The sequence below is a fragment of the Marmota flaviventris genome, chromosome 14 (assembly GCF_047511675.1).
Source record: "Marmota flaviventris isolate mMarFla1 chromosome 14, mMarFla1.hap1, whole genome shotgun sequence".
Taxonomy (NCBI): Eukaryota; Metazoa; Chordata; class Mammalia; order Rodentia; family Sciuridae; genus Marmota; species Marmota flaviventris.
In genome coordinates this window covers 40,754,611-40,780,496 of record NC_092511.1, presented here as the reverse complement: position 1 = coordinate 40,780,496, position 25,886 = coordinate 40,754,611, and the positions used below count along the sequence as shown (strand labels likewise).

Sequence of the window (25,886 nt, the reverse complement as noted above, 5' to 3'; positions counted from 1 at the left end):
CTGTTTTTCAACTCAAGAGTCATTCACTCAAGCTGAAACAGAAGCACAGTGATAAAGCAGGGAGAGCTTGAGACAGCCACTCTGTTTCTCTTTTTTGTTGTCCCATGTATATGGTGAAGCTCCATGAAAACACCACCAAGGCACTGGATTGTGGAATCAAGAATGGCTGTCAGGGCTGGGGTTGTGGCTCTGTGGTAGAACGCTTGCTTAGCACGTGTGAGGCACTGGGTTCGATTCTCAGCACTGCATATAAATAAATAAAATAAAGGTACATTGACAACTAAAAAATATTTAAAAACTAAAGAAAGAAAGAATGGCTCTGGATAGCAGTAAGTGAAACTCTTTGGTGGAAGACCAAAGGTGAAGTTGAGATGTTAGGTACTTTGTGGCTCAGACTGAAATTCCATTCAAAATGTTTCACAGCTCCCATCTTTCTTTGTTCTTTTCTTTCTTTTTTTTTTATTTTTTGGTACTGGGGATTGAACATAAAGGTGCTTGACCACTGGACTACACCTTCAGCCCTTTTTATTTTTTAATTTGAGCTAGGGTCTCGCTAAAGGGCCAAGGTTGGCCTTGATCTTGGGATCCTTCTGTTGTAGCCTCCTGAGTTATTGTGATTACAGATGTGTGCCACCATGCCCAGCTGCTCCCATCATTTCTAAAATATTGTGATGCATTCTGCTGTCAAGTATTTAAAAAATAAAAGCAATTTAAAAAAGAGTTCAAAATGAAATAAAATAGTATTTAAAAATAAAAGCAATTTAAAAAAAGAGTTCAAAATGAAATAAAATAAAATAAAATGCATCTTATTACTCAGAGAAAACCCAGGGGAAATCATCATGAGATAAGTAATATGTAGAATTCTTATTTGGTTCAAGGCCAGTGATGATATCAGATATAAACAATTTTGTGAAAAAATATAAAGCATTATATAAATACAAGTCCTAACAAAGATGATAACAGACTAAGGATGGTACATAACCAACTTTAGAATAAGATCCCAAAGTTCTGGGAACTTGTCATGTATTTGTAATGGAAAAGACATACAAAGGTACAATAATAGTTAAGGAGAGAAGGCAGTAACATTGGAAACATGTAAGTGGTAAAAATAAGAAGGAACACAAGCACAGGCTTAGCTTGTGAAAAACCCTTGGTTTGATCTCCAGCATTACAAAGGTAAATAAAGAAGAAGGAGAAATAGAAATATAGTGTTTTAAGTAATGTAAATATTATTCATTTTTTGTATTTGAACATAAATTTCATTTAGATTTTCAAAAAAGGTAAATTTTGAGCTGAGAATATGAATATGAGGAGAAAATTGAGAGATAAGATCAAGGGTAGCAGTGTTAGTGACTTCCTCTGGTAACTCCATTAAAAAGATATTCCATCCTGAGTCTTATAAATTAGCAAAATAGCGATCATCCCCACTAATATATCACTACATGCAGGATGCTATTTATTTCACAGCAATTGATATTTTGAAAGAGTCTAAAAATATCTTTCTTATTCTATGAACATGTGTAACCAATATTATGTCCTTCTAATAATATGAAGCCCTTCATTCACCCAGTGCTATTTGTAACACTTAACAAAATGTTAATAGAAGAAGCCCTCTGTTATTTCATTCCTCTGAAGATAGCAATTATGAAATTGTCCCTGATGAATAGCTAACCATGCTGATAACATGCAATTAAGATACATCATCAGAAAAACAAAAGTGTAGTTTACTTGATGGAGTTTAATCTCTAAAAATGGAAGGATTTGTCTTAATTCTTTTTGGAATCCTTTATCTTTCATGTTTATATTTTTTTTGTCTTTTGAATAAAAGTGCACATTCATAAATGATTAAAACATCCCAATTGCTTTTGAAGAATGAAGGAATACAGTGCAACAGAGCAAATGCATTAAAGTGAATCAAGCAAGAAAAAAATAAGTTTTTCCTAAGCTATTAAAAAGTAAAATTAGGTCATTTCTCTCTGGCCTTTTCTGTTATTTACCTTTCCCAGGTGTTCCCTAAATCTAGAATTTATGGCTTGTTAAATGGTCTTTACCATGTAACCAAAAAATCATTGTTTTATTTCTTGGACTTGCCTGACTCAGAATCATGAGTCAGAAGTTTTGAAATACTGTAAAAGTGATTACCATTTACACTTATAGCTGTTCTGATTGTTCTTTTATTTGTATAATCTGTTCTGTAAGGTGAAGCTTTTAATATGTGATTTGCTTTTTCCATTATATTTGCTCTTTTTCTTGTGTGTGTATACACACAAGATAAACATATATGTATATAGTCACATGTATATATATTTTCCATTACATATAGTATATGTATAGTTATATAAATTATATATATATGTAAATGTATATAATATAAATGGGGGGGAGAGATTTGGGGAATTAAGTATGTGCTTCACGTTTTTGTCCTTCCAAATAAATTACCATAGCCCTAATTGACTTAAGGTATTTATTTTCCTGATTGGAAAACTTATTCAGAAGTAATGCAAAGAGGAAAAATACAGTTGTCAGTTTCTGACACGCGAAATAGAATTTTGAGTAAAGAAACAGCTTTGTAAATACCCCTAATACAACCTTTAATTCACATGAAGCAGATAAGGCCTATCTCATGATGCCCATATCCAGTGTTCATGAGGTATAAAGAACTAGGACTTTCACACACTGCTGATGGAAATATAAAATAATACAACCACTTAGGAAAATAGTTTGGCAGATTCTGAAAAAATGTTAAACTACCATATTCTAAAAAATATAAAGTTATTTGTAATGACAAAAAGCTGATCATTGGTTGCCTGGAATTGGGAGAATGAGTGGAAAGAGAATAGAGTGTATTACAACAGGAAATGAAGAACTTATAGGATAATGAGTGTTCATGACTTTGTGGTCATAGATTCATGAGAATATACATATTTTAAAACTTTTCAAATTGTACAATTTAAAATGTACTTTCTTTTAGAGGTGCTGGGAATTGAACCCAGGGCCCAATACATGCTAAGCACCCCATTCTGAGTCATACTCCCAACCCCAAATTATACATTTAAAATATATGTGCTCTTTACTGAGTGTCAAACTGCATTTTAAGAAGCTGCTTTTAAAAGGCCTGAGGGATGGACAGTTGGTTACTGAAAGACCAATAACTAGAAACCAACTTGTTTGTTTGTTTGTTTATACATACACTATTCTATTTTGCAGGTCCAGATTTTAAATTAAACACTCCAACCAAATTATAGTTTGATTTGATTCAGTTCTTAAATATTAGAAAAAAGCCCTATTTCTATTATGCAGTCCTCCAAAAAAACACAGCCACATCTACCCCCATTTCCTATATGCTGGCTTATTATACATTGTGACTTTACAAAATATCAAGCTCAGACTTTTGCAAAACTGGTTGCAAAGAAAGCACAAAATATGCTTTACTGATTTACAGTGCTCAGCATTTTTTTTCATTCATTCATTCCAGCCTATTTGATCAGTTGAGTGGATTGCCAAAAGATCGGTTATTTGAATTGACAAAGTATTTAACCAGTAGGGAAACTTCATAAGAATCGTTCCTTCAGTGGTAAAAGGTAGACAGTTGAGATATAGCAGCACATACTAGGGATCACACTTAGGGCTTCAAGCATGCTAGGCAAGTGTTCTACCACTGAGCTACATCCCCAAAACTTAATGAGTTGATTCCAATTGGGATTTATCAGCTTGGAAGATTCAGGATCAACTATAGAGTAGCAAAACTTGCCACTGGTCTTCACAGCTGCTCATACAGAATATCTTCAGTTAGAAAAAACACCCTCCTTACATTGGATAATGGTGTGAAGTTTGTTTTATTAACTAGTAGGAAAGCAGTAAATCTATTGAATCTGGTGCATGAAATTAGCATAATAATGAAAGGATGACCTTGCTGTAGGTCAGGGAAATTGTTTAATCTCTTATTCATCTGTGCATACTGAGGAAGAAAGTGGCCTGTGGGAACACTAGTAAACTGCAATCTATCAAAGCAACTGTGTTATGTAAAAAGAACAAAGTTAATTATGCTTTCAGTTTACCATGTTTCGATGCTGTAAAAGTTAACATGATGTTTTTTCTTTAGAAAGCTGACATGTAAAGAAGCCCAAAGTACATAAAAATTTATTTTTGAAAGATAAACACCTCTTTTTGCCTTTTATTAAGAATTATTGTTCTACACAAAAGGTGCCAGCTATAGGCTATTTTTATTGTACCAAAAAAAAAAAAAACTAAACTACATCCTACAGCTTTAGCCTCTTCCATGAATATTAACTGCATTTCCTGACATCAACCTTAACACTTTATCTCAGCTTCAGAATGGATATCAAAGTATGTGATTTGGTTTCTCAACTCATGACAGAGTTTCTGTTTTGAGATGAGATGAGATGAGTAGCTTCTCTATGCCCAGACAGCAAAGGGCATTGTGCTAGCCAAAATTAACTTCAGACACTTTCCTGTTAAATCTTCCAAAAGATTTATGGGGTTTACCTCTGGTTCCCCATGGTAGTTCTACAGCCAAGGTTGGAGAAGGGCTTCTTTCTTTGTTTGTTTTTTTAAATCACCAATGCACAGAAAAAAGTGTAAGTGCCTATCCATCTATTCCCTCCACATACACCTGATGATAGAATCTCATAAACTTCAAATTCTAATCTAGGAATGTGGGATAAATATTTTCTGCTAGATGACTTAGCCAAGTTCCTCTGAAGAGGGAGGATTGTGTTTTGCTTAGTATTAAAATTATTTTCAGGGCTGAGATTGTGGCTCAGTGGTACAGTGCTTGTCTCACATGTGTGGGGCACTGGATTTGATCCTCAGCACCACACAAATAAATAAAGATATTATGTCCATCTATAACTAGAATTTTTTTCAAAAATTCTTTTCTTTTTTTAATTAGGAATAAGGGAAGTGGAAATGATAGCATTTTTGCAATGAATTATAGAATTTCTTTTAACATTTATAAATCAGTTACAATCAGCTTGATTTGTGTATTGTGTTTGTCTTCTATGTGGCACAGAACAATGTAAATACCAAAAGGATCTGTTTGTTCACAATTGGATTTGAAGCCCTTAAGCATAGTGCCAAAAAACAAGAGCTCCCTACATTCTTGTTTATTCAAGGGTGAATTGATGAAGTTAGTGAGCAAAATACATTGTTTAGTGTATAAGTAGTAGTTTTCTTAGAGATCAATGCTATTTAGATTTTCAGATGAATAAATTCATAAAGCAGGGTTTCAGCTACTGGGAAAGAAACCCTAATTTCTTTCAGCCAACTAAAGTAAGAAAAATTAAGTACAAATATTCTTACATATTTAAACTCAGAAATGTATTTTACCATCCAAAAATCTATAATATGAAAATACGGTAATGGATATAGTCCATAATGATGTATGTATAGCTTATTCATATGTCAAAATTAGGCTTATGCATTTAAAAATTCCAGATTAGCTTTTTCATGAAAACCAGAATGAATAGAGATTATTTTTTTTCCTGCATCAGTGGTCATATATCCCTAAAGGAATGCAAGTAATTATGAAATTAGTTCAAGCAAAACAGAAAGGGAATTCTAAGCTGGGACAATAAAACCAACTTGTTTTTCAGTTTTTCTCTTTTTTTAATTTATCTAAACAGATATCTAAATGGACTTTTTTATGTTAAATTCTGTCACACTGTACTGCAAAGGCCCCCCTCGGATCAGGTTTGAATAGTCAGTTTCTTAGCAGAGATCATGAATTGGAGGTCAATGTACCAAATACAGTGGAGGAAGCAGAGGTAAAATGTAGAATCAAGCCAATGTTGAAGAAGCACAAAGGTTCACTTACTGAAGGAACCACAGATCATCTAAAAAAACAGGAATCTAGAAAACAGAGAGATACAAGGACACATATCACAGTTAGAAAGGAAAAAAACAAAACATTTTTTGGAGGGAGAAAAAATATGTATGGTATGCTGGTGTTTCATTGAGCAAAAATATAAGAGGAACAGTTTCAATCAAGAGAACATAATAACAAGACTAGCCCAGGAAACAACATGAAGCAGGTGAAATTTATAGTATGTTTTCTCAAGTCCCTGTCACTTCTATCTTGGTTTATTATCCCTGAAAGTCATTTCTCAAGGAATTATTCATGGATCCTAATATGATTTTTCAGAGTCAGCAGGGTATTTGTTTAAAAAAAAGAAAAGTAGAGGTTTCCCAGATGTCATTCTAGGACTAATAAGTGAAAGTCACATGGGGCATGTTCAAGCATCAATGATTTAAAAAACCCTAGGAGCTACATATTCTTTAAAGCTGAGAGGTCCTGAAGCCACACCTTCCATGTGAGTATCCTCATCCTATACTGGTTAGAATTAGGGTGGACCTTATTCTACACAGAAATTCCGGTAATCAAAATATCCATTGCTTCAGAAACCAAAAGATTGATATTTCACTGTTGGATACACTGAATCATTTTAATATATTAACGGGAGAGGTATTAGATCTGTTTTGTAGGAATTGTCTTTGAACAACCCTCTCCCTCTGTTGGCTGGAATTTGAAGAGAGAAAAGTGGGGCCTTGGGTACCTAATGAGGTTATGTTTTGAACAAGGTGATGATTTCTGAATGTCTCAGAACATACTGTGTAGGTGGCCACTAACTGCCATGCACAGATCTAAACCCTAAATATAGTAGGGCAGGTGTAATATTCAAAATACTGAAGGCAAAATAGAATCAACAGCTTTTTCTTGCAGATGATGTGCTTTTCTGTGTTACACAAGCTGTGGTAGACTTTCTATTTAGTTTGTAGCATTTCAGTCCTCTTGGGAAGAATTGAAATAGACTTTGTACATGGCACCCTCAGACTCTTGAAAAATATATGCTGTGTATATTGTAATATCAATACTGTCACAGAATCTGTAGGGAGTGAAAGCCTTAAGGAATAATACAAACAACAATTAGGAGGAATCGTAGTGATGGACAGACCAAAGAGTTCTCTTCCTAGTCGTGGCAAGTCTGAGAAGCCTTCAGGAAGCACTTCATGAATATAACAAGAGGCTTGCCTGGGGAGAGGTGGCTCCCAGTGTTTGTGTGTCAGGTATTTCAGTCTCTAATTAATATAAAAGTATCAGGGATAGGCTTCCCATGATGCATCGGAAGAAAGAAAATGTTCTTTTGTGTTCAAAGTGACTTGAGAAAATATAATTATTTTGTAAGCCTGGGAAACTCCCACTCTGCAGCATCTCATCATTTATGAAAGCATGCTTGTGCTGTCACTCAGGTCACTGTATCCTAGAATTTTCTTAATATAGCAAATAGAAGAACAAACTAGCCTCTTCAGCAACATGTTTAAAGAACCAATGGGTAATTACTATGGGCCTTTAAGCTACAAGCAAGGAAAAGTGAAGGCTATTAATATAAGCAATAGTTAAACATGTAATAGAGCAAAGCACTGCCTACATCTGTAAAATGAAATGAGGAAAAAGGAAACAGAAACTTATGCACCTAATTTGTTTTTAGACTTGGTCAATCCATGTAAAACTGAGGCTTAGGTGAGGAAGCAATGTGGGCAAAAAGAAATCCAGAATAGAATCAAAGATAGACCTCATGTCACTTATTCTGTGAATTTTTTCCTGAATCTCCTCTTCCCTAAAAGGCTGGGAACCTTTTCTTTGATATCAAAGAGAACTGAGATTCTTCTTATGCTGGATACATTACCATTTGCTGTGGGAATCTAAGCCAGTCAGCTGATGTCTCTAACATCCATCTCTTCATCTGTAAAATGTAGATAGTAAAAAGAACTAGCGCAAATACTAGCAAGAATGAGTACTAAACACTTGATACTTGAGGTAGAACCTCAGCCATAGACCTAAGAGGGGAAATAAAGCTATTCCTTTTCCTCACAAGTTCATACTAGAAAAAAATGCAACACTTTTTTTCTCATATGGATGTGCACATCTGCATGTGCACACATACACACACACACACACACACTAATGGTTAACTTTTTGAGGTCAGAAACTTTCTCTTTCTAAACCTCACTTTGGTGCTTAGCACATAGTGGGACACCATGTATTTCTGTTGACTATATCAAAGAATAGTTTCCCTAAGGTTCTAGGAGGTCCTACTGCAGTATGCTCTGGACTGAATACATGTTAGAAACAAAAAGCTAGATATATGACACTTGCCTCCTGCGGAGCCTTGCCAGGAGATGCTCTTATTTATGTGAACCAGCAGACAAAGCCTCTCTCCTATGGAAACTGTATGTCACACATTACCAGTCCACAGGCTCTTTTTTCTTTTCTCCTTCTCAAATGGGCTTTGAAGATTCAAAGTGGTAGATCCTCATCCTCTTAAGCACAAACATGTAGGTCAGGACTTAGTTATAGCACTAAGATTTTTTTTTAATGAGTCATTTTACCTTGGTTGGTCTCAATATTCTTGGATGATATGATGATGGAGAGGAGAAGCAATTGTTGTTCCTTTGAGTTATGATGCTTTGGGGTACAGGAAGACAACACAGGAAGTTATTAAGAGTCCAGACTTTGCAGACTGACAGACTTGAGGGCTTTGTTCCTAACACTGCCATTTGTTTGCTCTATTATCTTGAATGAACACTTTAATTTCTCATTGTTTCAGCTCCCCTTTCTGTAAAAGAGGGATAATGATACTTGGCACAGAGAATGTTGTGATAATCAAAGGAGGGATATAGTGACATCATTTGGCAGTGTGCAGTGTCCAGCAGTGTCCCTCTTCTGACCTTCACCTACCAAGGAGATGCAGTGCACTGGATAGGAGACATTCATTTATTTGATATATTTGTTGAGTGTCCCCTCAAAGGCACTGCTCTAGGATCTGGGATAAATCGCTGAACAAAACAGAGAAAAAGTCGTCTTCATATAACAGTTACAATAATGATCCTATTCTTTATAAAGTAAATATATACTTTATAGATTCCATTGCCTTTAAAATCTCTAATCATATTAGAATAGAAATTTAATTTAGAGTGAAATCAAAGCCAAATCAAGTATAAATGATTAGTTATAATTTATTGTGAGATGCTAATCAAGCATTAGTAATTTTCAATGGAGGAGGTTATTTTAAAGATTTTTTTTTAATTATAATTATTATTATTTTTTGGTCCTGAGGATTGAACTCAGGGGCACTCAACCACTGAGCCACATCCCTAGCCTTATTTTGTATTTTAAAGACAGGGTCTCACTGAGTTACTTAGCACCTCACCATTACTGAGGCTGTCTTTGAGTTTGTGATCCTCCTGTCTCAGCCACCACATCCTCTGGGATTACAGGCATGTGCCACCGTGCCTGGCCCTTTTGAAGATTTTTAAAACTTTTAGATTCAGAAAAAAATGAAAAAGAACACATAAAGTTATAAGGTACATTAAATAAAGAATAAACTAATTTTTTAATATAAAAGAATAATTTCTATGCAAAAACATCTCTATAAGTTTGGTATTTATTGGTTCTTGAATGTGAAAATTTGCAATCATTTAAAATTATAAAGTACTCAACAATTTATTATAAAGTACTCAGCAAAATAATTTTTAAATAGAATTCAAACCAATTATCCAACTCACCCTAAGACAGCATGGTAAATACTCCCCCAAATAGTGATACTCAAGCTTCTTACTTTAATTGTTTTTCTTGAAGGACATTTGTTATCCTGTACACCCCAATAAAATGAATCAAGTAATCAGCCTATCAACTGAATGTCTTTTCTCTGCAGGAAAAACTGTACATATTAAATACAAGGAAGCCTTTGGTCGTGAGTAAATAAATGTAATAAAAAGTTTCCAGCAAAATTGAAAATGGTTTATCACACTAAAAAGTATGCATTGGTCAAAGAACCATTCCTTACACACAGTGCAGTGGGACCTTGAAGCAATGTGTTATTGATTTATTTGGCATTTAACATGCTTGATGGAACCAGCCCACCATGGTCCATGCCATCTTGTGGGTGCAGTGTACATGTAAGGATGGTGTGGGGGACTGAGGAAAGGCCAGAGTGCTGGAGACGCAAGAAGAGGGGCCAGCAGATGCTTCAAGCACAAGGCCCTTTAATAATCTTCAGGAAGCTGTCTTTTTGGGATCATGATTCATTCTCTAGGTAGCTGTGCTCTCCACAGTGCAGAAGCTACTGTTTTAAGTGTCATGCTGTGGTGTACGCTGGAGAGTATGTTAACTCTGAACCCTTGAATTTAGCAAACTTCTACCAGGGTGCTGAGGAGGCAGAGAGGAAGCAGCAAGAAATTTTCCAAAGCAAGAAAGGAGAGTAGCAGAAAGTGGTGCAGCTGCTGAGAGGACAGGACAGTGAGAGGGCTCTTCCAGAGTCAGTGCTTTCAAGTTATGGTGGCCGAATGATTGCCAGGAAGTGGAAGTCGAAAAGCAGGGTCATTATATTGCTAGAAGACATTTGTATTATGAATAATTAAGATAAATTTCTTCCTGTTACATAATTGCTCCTTCCGAAACACACACACACACACACACACACACACACACACACACACACTCACTCACTCTCCCCAGAGAATGTATTTCCAGAAAGTTAAGAGCATTGGATTTGTACTAAAGGGTTCTGTGTATGGGTCTTCAGCCTGAGGTTTATCAGTTATGTCACACTGGCCTTCTAAAAAAGTGAAAATATTCCCACTTGGGCTGCCAGGGTAGCTTAGTGGTAGAGAACTTGTCTAGCATGCATACGGCCTTGGAATCAGTCCTCAGTACTGCCAAAAAGGAAAAGAAAAACTCTCCTTTACTTTAATGTGAGTTGTTTTGAGGGTAAATCACATGGATAAAGTGTGCATGCTTTCTGGACACCCAGAGAGGCTACACAAATGTAGGGATTTTGTATTAGGATAAAACTAAGTAAAATGAAGATTTGGGCCAACCACTTTCTCATTGAAGGAACAAAAAAAGGAAACAAACAGTACAAAGACTTAAGACCTGCCGGAAGCATATCAATGAACTAGTTGTTCTTGTACATTTATTCAGAAGCTAATGACACAGGCTAAGAGCCTCTCTTGAGTATGGGAAGAAAGACTCTTGTCTACTTGCTAATTTACTGTCACCAGAGATGCGGCTGCAGTTCATTGTGCCTGTATAGAAGAAGAAACCCAATAACACTGGTTTGGTAGACCTGGTTCTGCCTCTTATAGCCTCAGTAAACCCTACAGCCTCTTTCTTTCTCTCTCAATTGGGGATAATAATAGCTCGGAGCTGTTGTACGGGTCAGCAGATTATCCTCCTGATTTAAAGGAAGATGAGAATTTCATGTATAAAAGAGTTAAAAAGACATTAAGCTTTTTTGTTTTCTTTCTTTTTTTTTTTAATTTTTGAGGTCAGGACACTGAAGCTTTGGGTGTCTGTCCTCCAGTTCAGTAGGAAGCAAGATACTCACCACTATTCCAGGAAGAAGGAAGGACTCTGAGATCCCACACCTGCCCTTGAATCACAGGGAACTACAGTCATTTAAGAATGGCCTGTCATGAGTATGGCATCCACCTGGACCCTGGGTACTAAACAGAGAATGAACATCGTGTTCTTTGCCACTTAACTTTCTATAGTGGGAGACGAACAACACATTCCTAGACCTGGGTATTGGAGTCCTGTATAACTGAGTCTATAAGTTCCATAGAGAAAAGTAAAACAAGGCCAGGGAGGTTGATATTGAAACAAAGACTTGGAGGAGGTGAGCAAATGATACAAACGTGTGGGAGAAGAATACACCAGGGAGAGAAAAGAGCCAGGGAAAGGCCAGGATGGAGGGAACTGCAGGGTTTGTTAAAGAATTAGTGTGGAGCTGGGTTGAAACTGAAAAGGAGCTCACAGACCAAAAGGCCAGTGCATACAGGGTCAAATGCCATCCTAAGGACTTTGGCTTTTATAATCTGAGAGAGATGGGAGGCCTCGGGAGGGTTCCTTATCGTTTTGTTGTTGTTGTTTCTAAGAGTGTTTAATGAGTCAGGAAAATGTTTGTATCATATTAAGTGAGTAAAACCAGGTAGAAAACTTAGATAAAATAATAAGATTATTCATTTCTGGGTGGCTATTGGTAATTTCTCTTCTATCCAATTTCATTTTCCAAGGCATAAAAAAATGCAAATACTTCAGGAGAGCCTTCTTTTTAAACCAGCGAATTAAATTCAATGATGGCATCTCTTATAATGAAGACACTAGGTGTCAAGTATGAGTGAGATAATGTTTTCACTGAGAGATTTTATTTTATTTTTTCTTGGTAAGCTGCTGGTGCTCCAGTAGCCCTTGAGCTTGGATGAAATGGTGGAGCATGGGAGCTTTGGCTCCCATCAAGCTGTCTATAGTGCTGGGGATGAATAGCCAGGGGAAACAGGTGAAGCGCCTGAATATATTTACCCATGCTTTTGTACACAAAATAAATATTTACTCTGATAAATTCATTCTACTTTCTACCTACAAACTTCAGAACAAATGTTTAAATGGAGCAATAACTGTAGACCATCTAGAAATTTGATACCCATAGAATTTTATTAATTCCCATTTCTCTAAATATTTGCTTATTGATATTGTCTTCATCTTATTATGTCCTCAGACCATTTTCATGGCTCCCGGCAGCAGCTGTTCTAACATAGTCCAGCTGCTCTTTAGAAGGTAGAAATAAAAAAGTTACCTGCTCTTCTACTTCTGTTGACACCTGTTCTATTGCTACCTCCCAAAACCCCTAATTTCTCAGGAGTGAGTTTGAGCCAAGGAGTAACATGACTGGACTTTTAAGTTTGACCAAGGGATCCTACTTTATAGATCATTTCAGAAATTCAAGTGAATCAGACCAGAGCGGCAATAATGGAAATGAGAAGTGGTTGATTCTGAATTTATTCTGATTGTAGTGCTATTAGCTATGTAACAGTATTTCCCAGGCTTTCTCAAACCTAGAGCTCAATACCTTCCCATTTCTCTGTACTGGTAATTAGAATGAAAAATGGTTTAATTTCACCACATTGAAATTAAAATGAAATTTCACCACATGTCAGTTTATCCTTCAATAATCAAGGATCTAGAAATTTCTATTCTTCTTTCTCCTTCTTTATCTCTTGTAGTATTTTTTTCCTATATAAACATATAATATCAAAAAGGAATGTCATTTTATACTATTGCAAAGCTTAAATAACACATTGGACATTAGCTACATTGATTAGTGGGTGGGAGAGTGTTGATGTTCCAAAGTCCTGTTCTCTGCCACTTACTTTCTATAGTGGGAGACGAAGAGTTCTCTTCTACCCTATTCCCCCTGCCTCCTAAAACAAACACACAGACATAAATCTACAACTATTCACTGTTCGCAGATACTGTGTTCCCACCGAGATGCCAAGTTGCAGCTCTTCAACTAAATTACATCAGTGTAATTAGCAAATACTTTTCAGTTTGGTTTAAACATTTTACATATATACAAGCTTAACAACCTCCCCAGGCTGAACTAACTCAGGTTTAATTTATCAGAATTCCTCAAAATCCATCCTACCTAGTAGAAAATCATACACTCTTCTCCCAAGTCAGTAAGCTAGAAAAAGCTAGATAATAGAAGTATTGGCTTGGGAACATAGAAAATCTTATTTAAATAAAAATGCATTAGTTGACATCCTTTTGATTTTTTATTAATATCTTAAAAAAAGGTTTTATTTCTGAAGAGGAAAATAGAAGGAGAATTAAAGGTAAAAAAGAAAACCATATCTTGTCTCAGTACTTGCTACTTTCCAGAAGAAAAGTATGGTTAAACTCATGAGTCCCATTTACCCTTTTATTGCTTCTCTTAAGTGGACCATACCATTGCATAGGGAACAATTCCAGTTTTATAAATTATTCTATATTATATTAAGATCTGACATGTTTTCCTCAGGTTGCACACTAATATGACCTTTCTTGATCTTTTTGCCCCTTGATTTCTTCTGTTTTCACCCAAGTTCACTTGGTTGCACAATGTGAAATGGATCTTTTTTTTGTTTGTTTTGTTTTTGGTACTGGGAATTGAACTCATGGGCATTTAACCCTGAAGCCACATCCTCATCCTTTTTTTAATATTTTATTTAGAGACAAGGTCTCACTGAGTTGCTAAGCACCCTGCTAAATTGCTGAGGCTTGCTTTGATCTTGCAGTCCTCCTGCCTCAGCCTCCCAAGCTGCTGGGATTACAGGCATGTGCCCCTGTGCCTGGAGAATAATTTTTGTTCAAGTATCACTTGAGTATGGAGTTACTCAAGTGGAGTTATCCTATTGGCTTCTGATTAAATAGGGAGATGAAGAGGCTAGTGGGAAGAAAGGGGGCAATCATGTGCCCTAGCTGTAGCCATTATGTCACAAAAGAAAAAAGAACAAAATCAGAGGCAGGCAGAAAACATGGTAATAACAGCTGGGCTCTAGATTGGAAATGTGCATAGCCAAATGAATTCTCAGCCAAATGAGGCAATAGGAGAACAGCAGGCCAGTCTGATCATGTGGTCAATGTATTTACTTAAAATCTAAATTATTGCAGCATACTAATCCTTTGATTAATTATAATGTATAATTAATAATATATGTTAATAATGTATGTATGTTAATTATGATGTATGTTAAATCAAGGTAAACTTGACATTTATGTGTAAATTTATGTGTAAATTTTATGTATACATTTAAAATTTAGTTTCTCTGCCTCTTCTCCAAGTATGGTATCAGAAACTTTATGGAGATAAATAGATTGAAAGTGAGCCATTGAAGCGTGCATTTGCATATGGGAGTTAATAATCCATAAGTAAGATTCGACATGGTCCAGGTGGATCAAGAAAGGGGTTTAAGAGAAAAGGAGACATCAAAAACATCAAAGAATATTTTAAAAGAAAAATAATTTTAGAAAGAAGAAAATACAAATAACAGACATAAGTGAGGGTCCCTGCTCAACATCATTAGCATTGGGGAAATAATGGAAATTAAAACCACAATGAAATACCATTTCACACCCAGAGAAAAGGCTGTATCAGGAAAGGCAGATAATAACAAGTGTTCCTGAAGATATGAAGAACTGGAAACCTCATGCATTGCTGCTGGTACTATAAAGCTTTAGAAAACAGTTGAGCAGTTTCTTAAGATGTTAAGTACAGATTTGCCTTATGAATCAGAGTTGTGCTCCTAAGTATGCACCCAGGAGAAAGTAAAATGTATCCACTCAAAAACTTCTACAGAGGTGTTCATAGCATTGCAGCACTATACATAACAGTAGGAAGCAGAAACAACTAGTGAATGAATATGCAAATGTTGTATGTTCATATGATAGAATATTATTCTGATCTATATCATATATGCTACAACATGGATGAACCCTAAAAACATTATACTGAAAGATAAACTATTATGTGATTTCATGTTAACTGTCTAGAAAAGGTGAACCTACAGAGAAAGAAAGATGAGTGTTGATTTGGGTCGGCCTGAGTGTGGAACAGGGAATGACTGCAAATGAGCACAAGGTTTATTTCTGATGCAATGGAAATATAAAATTAGATCGTGGTAATGGTTCCATAATGTTGTAGATTTACCAAAATTCATTGCATTGCACACTTAAAACCAAGTGAATTTTGTGGTGTTTAAAGTATACTTCAAAATTCTATTAAACATTTTCTAAGAGACACAAATGGGGAGAAAGCTTGAATAGAGAGACCTGGAGTTCAGGGTAGCAGTATTTCAAGGAGAGTTGTGAATGAAGGGTGATACCAGTTGAGGATGAGATGTATGAAAAAATAAAATGCAATGGGAACAAGCCATTGATGTTGCCCCTGGGGTCGACTCTGTTGCCAGCCCAGCCTGCAAGTGTCTGCAGCAAAACCCTCCCTTACTCAAAATTTCAACACCTGTCCTGAGGCTATAGAACAGATTATTAAGACTCTATGATAAATCTGCTTGTTTAAATAGGGCCCATTATGCACAGAATGTTGGGGTCTTTCTGCTGTTGTTTTCTCAGGGCAACTCTGGGCATACTATTGTTGTGCAGTGCTTATTTTAACAGCAGTTAATTAGGGCCAGAAAATTGTTCCTTGCTTATTATAATTCCAAACCCCCAACTGTACTAATCCCATCATTGTGAATGAGAAAAAAAATGAAAGGGTGAGTTTGGGGAGTGAAGGGGAGAGTGGAAGGAACATGTTCTTTCAGCAAGTTCCCAGTATCTATAGAAATCATTTTCCTTTAGAAAACTTCCCAAGGATAAAGAATCAACCTTTATTTTTCAGTATACTTAGAGAGTATTGTATATATAAGAGAATTACCATATATACTCACAACACCTAGATCACTCCTTTTTTAATGAATTAAAAAAAATAAGTAAACCTAATAATAAAATTACTCACAATTAACCTATTTTTCCCATGATTTAATGCCCAGGACCCGATGTCTTAAAGTCACTGTTGTGGATATCGATTATTTTCTTGCCCCTTATTAAAACAAACTGTGGTTAAAATATATTCTAGAAAAAATCAATAGGAGAAAAGGTAGCTTTCCAAATTTAGCTTATATAGAAGACACACAATTGTAGAGTATTCCAGCACAAAAACTTAAATCAAGCTTTTCTGGTCATCTATCAATTTTTTTTTTAACTAAGAAATATTCTGAATGTTGAGTAATGAAAGTCTATTACAATTCCATAAATTCACTAGATACTAGAGCCCACTGAAAAGCAGGTTTATATTGTGTTGTTTTCTACCACTTAATATTAATTCCATGGTTAAAAGTAGTTATCTAGTGTTTCTTGCTATAAATGTTTTATGGGAAAATATTCAGGATCTTAACATTTTTAGTCAAACAGCACTGGGATAACTTTGCACTTCTTGACTGGAATTTTTGGTTTAAAAGTCAGCAGTTAATTAAGAACGCAGGGAGGGGGTTTTAAAATAGACTCTGAGAGACTGGTTTCCGTTTGTTGGTTTGTTTTAATAGCTTGTATTAGCAAGTGTTTTATCACCTGAATTACAGTGAGGTACAAAGAAAAATCCTAGGATTCATTGTCTGGCATTTGGAAAGGCGCCTGTTTCTCTGCTTGTCTGGGCATGCACATAATGAGCTCACAGAGTGTTTGTTTTCCTGACCTCTGGAATAAAAAAGCAACCTGACATTAAAGACTGGGGTAAAATATGGGGCTGCACAGATTAGGTTTATTGGTATGTTTGCTATCACCTTTATGGTTGGAACCATTTTTATCCAATGTTTAAACTTTGAGCAGATTCTTATGAGGATCCAGGGGGGAGTAAGCACAGACCCAGATTTACTCTTCCTTCAAGAATGGTTGACATATCCACAGAAACCATGTGCTGTATTGTCACAGGATATCAGGGCCATACATATACTACTTGCTCTGACTGAAGTAATATTGTATCATGTATATAAAGACCATGACAAGGGTATCTGGCATCATACAGCACTAGTTTTAGGAGCCTTAGGATCTTTCCTTGTATCAGACCCACTTTCTTAACTACCTGACAATAGCTTAAATAAAATTCATGCCCTCTGTACCTTTCCTTACTTCACCTAAGTCATTTATATTGCACCTGAACAATTGAGGCAGTTCTTCAGATTCTTCAGGGTTGAGAGCATTTTTGATTGAAGTTGGTAGAAGTTTGAGACAGAAACAGCTAGAAGATAGGTGTAAACACAGCCAGTGTCCAGTCTGTATTTATATCACTTGTAACTATTTTCATGTATGGTGTTCTTGGACGAGTGCTTGGGGGGGGGGGGGGGGGGGCGCAGGGGATGTCAACAAAATTTCCCTCCCCTGCTAGAATCACCTTCCAGTGTAAGAATTTTCAGACAATTATGTGCACATTCATTTTACTCTGACTGCACTTAGTATTTTCAGGAATTAAGTAATGCATACTGCATTACTAGTCCCAGTGGAAATAATTTCAGAGAAGTTTAAATTATGTACTCAAAGTCACTAGATCATTGGCCAAAACAGACCCCGACCTCAAGCAAGGAGACGAACAGATAATAAAAAAGCAAAACTGATCAATCTAGCCATCAGATGGACACATTTCTGTAAAACAGGAATTTTAAGTGTAATCGTCTCATATTAAAATCCAGGTGTCCTCATTTTTACTTATCTCTGTGAAATTTGAGGAGATATAGAATGTTCATAAAGAGAAGAAGCCAAATGTAATCTAGAATCTTTTCTAGGTCAATATCTGCAGTAAACTACCTAATGAGACCGAAGTTGAAAGGAATATGGCATATCCAGTAATTTGTTGTGATCTCTTTGTGTGTATGTGTGTTTATATGTACTGAATTGTGTACTCTTTTCTTTGCAAGAAAACCACCTCTTTCCTAACATAATTCACTACTATCCAAAATTTGAACACAATTCTGATTGTTTATTAGTCCTATGGGTTGATAAAAGAATAATAACATCTCAGACGAATGGGTATTAAGTTGAATTCACTGCTGGGAAAATCAGGGAAAGCCTTACCTAGCACAGAGTTATTAGTGTCTGAGGGAGGGGATATTCAGAATGCATGAAAAGGAAGGACTCAGAGTCCATTAGTTTTGAAGATTTACCTGAATATACATTAATACTGAGAGGGTATCCCTTGGGAAGATGGTCTCAGCAGGGTTCTCTAGAGAGCAGAACCAATAGAACATACATATACATTTACAAAAAAATACAAAAGGAGATAGGCTTACACAGTCCGAAGCTGGATACTCCCACAGTGGCTATCCGCACACTGGAGATCTGGAGAACTAGTAGCTGCTCATTCCCAAAAGCTGGAGCCTCAGAACAAGAGAAACCAATGATGCAGCCCCAGTGTGAGTCTGAAAACCTGGAAGCTTCCTGGAGAGTTTTTGGTGTCAGGCCACATTTAGAGAGTCAATGATGGCACCCACTCAAGGAGAATTGAGTTTGCATGCAAAGACAAGCTTGCACCTTCTTATGCTTTTTGTTTCATCTGGACCCCTTCCCCCCACCCAGTCTACTCAACAGTTCTGCACACATTCAGAGCTGGTCTTCCCACCTCAGATTGTTAACCCACATGCCAATAGCTCCTGAAAACACCCTCATAGACACACCCAGAATGGACTTTATCAATTTTGTAGGCATCTCTCAATCTGGTCAAATTGACAACTAACATTAACCAGCCCAGCAACCAGGAGCAAAGTGGGCTCATAAAGGTGACAGCCAAAGGTTCTGTAAGGAAAACTGATTGATAATTCAGAGCAGCATGATGGGTTACAATGGAGTGGGACTGAGGTCAGGCTATTTATTGAACCCAAATCCATTTTGAGTTTTTCTGAGCTTTATTGACCTATAAAATCCATTGGTTGGATACGGGCAGAAGAGTGGAATTACAGATCATAAAGATAACCATCAAGCTGTTTTTCTGGTATTCCTGGTCAATTTTAGGAGATGGAGATGGCTTGGGTACCATTTTTGAGGCCATGACCATTTGCTACCTAGAGTCTCTCACACACTCCAAACACAGGGTCATTCAGAGGACAAGCCCATGAGAAATGAACTTTATCAGTGTGATAGCTAGAGTGAATTCCATCTGGTAGAGGAAGATGCTTGCAAATACATGTTTTATATACTCTGCTTTGAATTTTGCCAGCCTGGGTAAAAAATATAACTCAGAAATAGATCTGATGCTAAGGGATTTTCCCTGACAAAAGCATGATGAAAAATATTTTCTACTAATGATCTCATCTACAGCTTCTCAGCATTTCCAACTGTTAAACATTGTTATAAAATACAATATTGTGTGAAAGAGGAGAGGGTCTCTATGGGGAGTTTTGCATTATGTCATTGTTGGCGATTGAATCTCTGTAGAACACAATGTGGTTTGACATCTCTTTGGCTTGACTTATAAAAGAGAGCTGTTTATGTGGAATGATTCATGCACATGTCAAAACGAGTATAAATTAATCATTTAATCTTATTAGATTTTTCCTGATTATTAAAAAAAGTTCATTGTTGAAAGATTTGGAAGATACAGAAAGATTTAAATAAAATAAAAGGATATAACAGAGAATGATAACATTCTGGTCTGTTTTCTTCCCGAAAGTGTTTATATCTCTACACACACACACACACACGCGTACATATACAATATAATTGTAGTAATGCAATGCATAATATAGTTTATGCATCCTATAATTATTTTGTTTAACTTTATGTGGGAATTATTTTTCTTCTCTCATTATTAGAATGTGAAAACATTTTATTTTTATTTATTTATTTTTTAGTGACTGCAAAATACTCTCTTCTATGGACAGAGGATATAGATCAGTGACAGAGCACTTGCTTAGCATGCAGAAGGCCCTGGGTTTGATCCCCATCACTGCAAAAAAGAAAAAGAAATTCATTCCAATGTGTCCTAAATTATTTAAGCATTTTCCAATAGTTGACAATTTTAATTCTATATTTTTTTTCTGAAAATTAAAACTGTAGTGGACATCCTTGTATACAAATTTGTACCCATGACCTTTTTTTTTCCCCATAGATGTCTTATTTGGAACTAGCATTATTAGAACAGGACAGAACTTTCTCCACACCCTTAAAGAAACTGCCTGCTTATCTTTCCCATAATGTATCCCAATTGTATTTTCACTAATTAAGGTACCTTGTATTTGTCATATACTCAACTGATTTTGAATGTTGGAAGCTGGAAAAAAATTTCTATTTTAGTTTTCTGTTCATTTCTTTGAATGTATATGAAATTGTATGATTTTTCATAGATTTACTGATCACTGATTTTCAGTCCTGTGGATTGTTTTCCTATTCTTTGCCTAGTTTTCTATTAGAGAGTTAAGGAATTTTTCTAAACTGGTTTTAATAATGTTAAATATTTTATGCCCTCACTAGGTATACTGAGTACTTAGGACAACAAAATAGGAGGCTCTTAAAAGGGGCTAATAAAAATGATTTATATTTTTCCCTGACCTACTATTACAGATTTCCCTGGGTTTTTTTTTTTCTTCTTCAGGATTATCTCCAAAGACTGACCAAAACAAAACATGTCTAAAATTGAGACTTGTTTGATAGATATGGTTTGTTTAGCAAGTAATTATTTAAGAGGATCTCTCATCACATATTAAAACAGAATTCTCAAATTGTAAAATATTCTTCAAAAAAAAAAAAAAAAAAAATATATATATATATATATATATATATATATATATATATATATATATAAAATGTTTGACCATTGAATGGATCATTTAAACATTTAAATCCTTGAAGTTTTCTTTTAGAAAAATACTCTATATTTACAGGTGTAATCTTTCTCCTGTCCTTCCTGTCTTCTGCCCTTTTGCTCCCCTTCTTCCCCAGAATCAGATGCAATTAAGGGAGAAATTGTGTAATAACAGGCCTAAAACATAAAAAGAGTTCAGAGGAAGAATGGGTCAAATAGGGAAGAATCCTTTGAGAAATATTTGGGTAGTGGAAAAAATGAGAGGAAGAAAAAGGAAACATGAAAGGCCAGAGGCAGCAACACTTCTAACATTTGAAGAATCATGAAAACCAAGCTTTCCATAACTGAATAATTGAACTTATTTTGTGTCACCCGTGTGAAAATAAATTGATGCAACTGAGCTCTCATTGGCCCTCCTAAAGAGAGATCTCAGATCTGCAGCCAAAGAGTTGGTCCTCCTCAGTTTGATCTTGCATATCACAGTGCACTTAAAACAGAAAGTCATCTAAGGAATTTAAAATTTCCTGAATACAAAATGCCTTTTTTCCACCAGCCAGGAGTTGCCCAAGTCACTAAATAAATTGATCATTTTCAGAGAACTTCCTGCTTCCACATGTTACTGATGCCACATTTAACTGAGAATGAGCTACAGGGTGCAGAAAAGTTCAGGATAGTTACAGAGACTCTAGCTGACTAATTCAGCATGAGAAGAAAATCTGCCACCAGAATTGCTGCTTTCCACATGTTTTGTCCTGACTCTTATTTATTATGTCTCTAGTCATTTAGTTTCTAGGTTGTGCCAAGATCTTTCTAGACCCAGAACTCTATAGGTATCTCTGTAGATACCCGGAATGTTCTCTGCCTTCCTACTTGACAACTCTTACTCTTCAGATCCCCAGAGCCAAAAGGCCCCTTTCTAGGGAAGATTTTCTGGGGTACCAGTTAAGTATCTCCCATCAAGACACATTCTGTTTTCCTTCCTATATGGTACTTTGAACAAATGTAACTGTGTGATATGTTTAATGTGTGATTAATATCTGCTTTCCCTCCTTCGATTGACAGTCATATAAGTAAAAATCAATTCTGATTATATATTTAAGCAATAACTTTCCTTTAAATTTATTGTCAAATTTGATTTTTATTTTTAAGCACAATAAAGTTTAAAGAGGTAGTAAATAATTATGATAGACAATTTCATTTATGTTTTGAATCAGGTTAGTTGGTTGGATTTAGTTCCAGTATTCATGTTCAAATTGTTAATTATGTAATTATACCTATTGAGTGCCTGCTAGGTGCCAAGTACTGATCCGGCTCTGGGATACAGTGGCAAACAATCATGATAACAATCATTACCACAACAAAACATTCCCTTTCCTCATAGGGAGCTCATATTTTCTCAGGAGATATGAAAATGAGTATCTTACAGCTCAGGTAAAAAAATAAATACTTACAGAAAAATAAAGCCAGATAAAGGGATAGACAGATGTAGATATTATTAATACCAGAGGAGGCACTCTTTTTTTTATTCATTCTTAAAAGTATTTATGTTCTCTTAGAAATGAATACTTGGAGGCACATTTAATACACCTTATAGAAAAATACTGATTTTCAAGACATGTCTTGAATGTTAATTTTGGGTCACATTTGAATGTATCTAGAATTGGCATGTTATTTTCAACATGAAAAATCAAGAAATTTATATAGCTGTGCTTTTGAGAAAGAAAAAGTGGTGTGTGTGTGTGTGTGTGTGTGTGTGTGTGTGTGTTTAAAACCTGAAGCTATTCCCCACATTTTGAATTGGCTTAAATTGCCACATTTTTATTTACTGAGTTAATGTGGTAAGTGTTGGACCTCAGTAATGAAATTTCAGGATGAAGGCTGTTTGCAGTTTCAATGTAATTTTGTGTCCCTCAGGGTTGTTGCTGGTGAGTAAGAGTGAAGAATTATTTTTCTTCCACTTGGAATAGACACTAAATGAAAAGATGGAACATGGAGGAAAGGATGCCCTCCGGTGTGCTGAGAGGAGAGAATGCAGACTTAGTAGTAAAGTAACCTTTTAGTTTCTGACTTTAAGGTAATAGAGCGGAACCATAAAGAAGTTGCTTGTTTATTTCCAGTTAATTTTTTTCTTTATTTCTTTTGCTTTTGATAGTCTCCTCTGAAATTTATAAGAATTGTTACTTGATGTAGACATTATTTAGAAATAGTGTACTATCAAACTGCATATATGAGGCTGGTGGAAAAAACTATCCTTTTTCAGATCAGTAAGAGTAATAAAAAGAATATTTTTTAACCAATTAACTACTCAGTAAAATTAGAATAGAAAGCTAGAATGCAAAAAAAAAATACTCTGAATTTTCTCTCAAATTCTTGCCTATCTCAAATCAGTGTAGATGCAGTAGGATTTTTCCCATATGAAAGTTCTAGGGATATGAAAAGCTTACACACACAATACAAAATACTGACTTTGTGCAAGATTATGTAAATAAAATAATAAAACTTTATAGAAGAAAATAAATTAGAATGCAAATAAGTAGAAAAACAAACTATTGCTCCTTTGGACAAGATGATTAAATTTTTAAAGAAAATTTTATATTTAGGTCAACTGAATTCATAATCTCAATTTGGGGAGAGGGATTAAGGACTTGACAAATCACAAAATTAATACGAAATCATAAATTTCCAGGAGAGGCCAAAATTTTTATAAAAATAACAATTTGGTTAAGTTGTCTACATGATAGTAAAATCAAACAAGTGTAATTAAAACAATCTGGTTTTGGCACAGAAACAGACCAAAAGCATATGGAGTAAATGGAGTCTAGATATGGGTCTAACTACATATGGAAGTTATTTTATACATGATTTTAAAATCTGTGGGGAGGAGCTAGGCATGTAGCTTAGTGGGAGAGACCTGGCATAGTATGTGAAGCCCTGGATTTGATTCCCAGCACAAAAACAAGCAGAAGAGAAAACCATGAGCAAATAATGTCATATTTAATAGTGTTGGAAGAACTGATTATACATCTGGAAATGTGAGTAAAAAGTAATGCTTACCTGGAGTTGAGTTCAGGCTTATAAATTCGTTAACACAATTATCAGTTACAAAGATTATCCAATTCTGTACAATTTTTGTTTGGTCTTTAATCTTATGTAAGAGTTCCATCAAACCTTTACTTTATGCTAAGCTGAATGATTTTTTGATTAAGGAACATTCTCTCTTCCCAAATTAAACAGATACTTTATTTTCTTCTGATATTTCTTTTTTGGGGTGTGGGGAGGAGGGAGTACTGGGATTTATCCCAGGAGCAATTTATCACTGAGCTACATCCTCAGTCCTGGATTATTGTTTTTGTTTAATTTTTTATTTTATTTTTTTATTTTGAGGCAGGTTCTCACTAAGCGGCTTAGAGCCTTGCTAAGTTGCTGAGACTAGCTTTGAACTTGTCATTACAGGTTTATGCCACCACACCCAGCTCATTTCTGCTCTCTTGATGAGAAATGTCTTCCCCATGGCCAGGGTCTTTTACAGTCTGGACAGCAGACACATTTTCTCACTGAGCATGTCCTTATTCTCCATCATGCCACCTTAGTTTGAGTCAAATTTCATTTTTTGATTTCTCATCTCAGAACTTTAATTCACCTTTATATTCTACCCTGGAGTGTCTTGTTTTCAAATCTGTCTCTTGAGATATGATCTAAGGATCTCTTAAATAGATGCTGGCATGTCAGATATCTCTTCCAAAGAACCACAAGATAGCTCTTCAAACAAGCCTGCACCAATATAGTGCAGGCGCAATCACACCAGATTCACCAAAGAGCAGCTAAAAATTCTCATCCATGCCTTTAATCAAAACTATATCCAGGTTATGCTACCAAACAAAAACTTGCTTTGGAAGTCAACACTGAGGAGTCAAGAATCCAAATCGGTTTTAAAAGCTTAGAGCTGGGCGTAGATTTCAGAAAAGACCAGAACTTTAGGAGGTTTGGGAATCAAATCAAGGCCCTGGGTGAGATCACCTTCGAGAATGGATTCTAAGTGCAGGTCAGACAGCGCTGCACACCAACCAACCAGCCCCTCTCAGCAGCACACCCTCATCAGGGTCTTCATGAACCACTGCTACCCTGTGATCCATTCCACAGGACAGCTTGCTAAGACAATCAGAGTTCCTAAATCGAGAGTCCAAATTTGGTTTTTAAATGGAACATCTAGATTCTGTGTATACAGAAAAAGGGAACCTGATGAATCCTTCAAACAAGGCCAGAGTCGAGATCTTTGATATGGGATTGAAGGTATTGAAGTCAAATAAAATGCCATCAAATGAGCCCTCAAGATCCAGTCACTTCCCACAAGCCCCACCTCTAAATACAACTGCACTGCTTTAAGCACATGAGCCTTTGGGGAATCTTCTGAATTCGAAGTACAATGGTAACATCATTGATGAAAACCAATCTCCTTCACAAACAGAGGACTTATTTGACATTAGTGGAAGTAGGCAGGGTTGGATCTGGTTCTACTTGATAGACATATTACCAGTATATTTCACCCTCTGCTCTCTCTGTCATCTCCTGTTTTACATCTCTGTAAAGTTTAAAAAGGTATTTAAGAGAAGATAAGAGGAAGGCTGACTCCCGAGAGCAAGGCAGGAAGCTTGTACTGGGTAAAACCTATGTGCCAAAGAAAGATCAGTGTCTTATTCTGGT

At 35.8% G+C, this 25,886-nt stretch overlaps 1 protein-coding gene across 6 annotated transcripts in view; it reads left to right on the top strand.

Annotated features, from left to right (window-relative positions):
* The window catches only part of Nrxn1 (neurexin 1), a 1,089,464-nt gene that overhangs the window by 381,298 nt on the left and 682,280 nt on the right, over positions 1–25,886 (top strand). The gene's annotated exons all lie outside the window — the stretch shown is intronic.